Source organism: Dipteris shenzhenensis, unplaced genomic scaffold (genome assembly GCF_047967505.1).
Source record: "Dipteris shenzhenensis isolate YYH24624 ecotype China unplaced genomic scaffold, Dip_SZ_1.0 scaf0237, whole genome shotgun sequence".
Classification (NCBI taxonomy): domain Eukaryota; kingdom Viridiplantae; phylum Streptophyta; class Polypodiopsida; order Gleicheniales; family Dipteridaceae; genus Dipteris; species Dipteris shenzhenensis.
Window position 1 is genome coordinate 13,960 of NW_028239543.1, and position 2,113 is coordinate 16,072.

The window sequence follows — 2,113 nt, forward strand, 5'->3', positions numbered from 1 at the left end:
AGATTCAGTGGAGGTTTTGTGAACATTTGGTAATTGGATCAATAAACCCACGGACATTCTTGGTGAGATAAATGAAATACGGGATTTCCCTTCTCCTATTCGTGGGATGATGAAGAGGAAACGGATACTCAATGCCTAATGAGTAAATATGATTCATTGAAGTAACCCGAACTTACTTCAAGACTTTCTATTCAATCATATGGAAAGCTGCATTCGATGAAAGTCGCACGTGCAGTTTGGGGGGAGATCCTCGACTAACCGGCGGATCCACCCTACAATATGGAGTGAAAAAGCCCAAATAAGATTCTAAGATACAGTCGAGATAGAATCGGAATCCGACATATCTGTAAACTCATGTTACACCGGAGCAATGTAGCGAACAAAAAGAAAAATATAGAATCGGATCCGATTTATCGTAATCGATTAGTAAACATGTTGGTTGATCGTATTCTTAAAGATGGCAAGAAATCATTGGCTTATCAGATTCTCTATCAGGCTATGAAGCGGATTAAGGAAAAGACGAATAAGAATCCACTGTCTGTCCCGCGACAAGCAATACGTAGGGTAACTCCCGATATAGTAACAGAATCCAAACGTGTAGGTGGATCGACTTATCGAGTCCCCGTTGAAGTAGTACCTGCAGAAGGAAGAGCTTTGGCTATCCGATGGTTATTGATCGCGTGTCGAAAACGTTCAGGTCGAAGTATGGCTTTAAGATCAAGTGATGAATTAATGGATGCTGCCAGAAATTCTGGTAGTGCTGTACGGAAGAAGGAGGAGACTCACAAGGTGGCAGAAGCTAATAAGGCTTTTGCCCATTTCCGTTAGTTCCGGGTTCGTTTCAATCCACAACCTCTTATTGGGGGATTGAAACCTTCTACTCCGGAGCGCAGGGTATTAGGAATCAAGATACGCCAGAAGCATATGGATAAGCAGAAATTAAATAATGGGAGAAAGAATATCCAAGTCATAGGGGAAATTTTGTCACTGGTATAGTACCTCATGAAAAAGAGAAAGACTAGTGTCGAATCGTAAAGTCCATAACATCATCGACATGATCAACATGATCGACATGACCAAAGTGATCGACGCAATCGACGCAATCAACATGATCGACATGATCGACATGACTAGAATGATCGACACAATCGACACAATCGACATGATCGACATGATTGGCACTGCCCGCATCCCCGCGACTCCCACCATTCTCAACTATCTCCGCCTGGGGCGGACTACTCACCTCGGGGGGGGGGGGGATGTCAGGCAACGCCAGAGATATTTATCCTGTATGTCCCTCACCTCGAATCGATGATTGAGTCGTAGTACATCTAAGGCAAAGCTGGCATCTCCCATGATGTACTCGAGGAGCCGAACTAACGTTGACTTTCCCGTGGTTTATGATAATAAAAGGGAAATGCGTCTGAAAAGAGAGTCAAGGTTTGAAGAAGTATCGTGCGAAAACAAAGGGAAGTCTTCCCGTTTCTTCGGATATTCAATCAATATTAGATTAGTTGACACAGGTGGGATTCTGTGATATACTATGGATCAACAGGCTCATCAGCTTGGGTAATCACCAATCGTTTCGAAAACCAAAAATTACCACGACCGCAACTTTAGAAAGACGCGAAAGCGCAAGCCTATGGGGTCGCTTCTGCGACTGGATCACCAGCACTGAAAACCGTCTTTACATCGGATGGTTCGGTGTCTTAATGATTCCCACCTTATTAACCGCAACCTCTGTATTCATCATTGCTTTCATCGCAGCTCCCCCTGTAGATATCGATGGTATTCGTGAGCCTGTCTCCGGTTCTTTGCTATACGGAAACAACATTATCTCCGGTGCTATCATTCCTACTTCTGCAGCTATCGGTTTACACTTCTACCCAATCTGGGAAGCAGCTTCCGTTGATGAATGGCTATACAATGGTGGTCCTTACGAACTGATCGTTCTTCACTTCCTACTTGGTGTAGCTTGCTACATGGGTCGTGAGTGGGAACTTAGTTTCCGTTTAGGCATGCGTCCTTGGATTGCTGTTGCGTACTCAGCTCCCGTTGCAGCTGCTACCGCTGTGTTCCTGATCTACCCAATCGGTCAAGGAAGTTTCTCTGA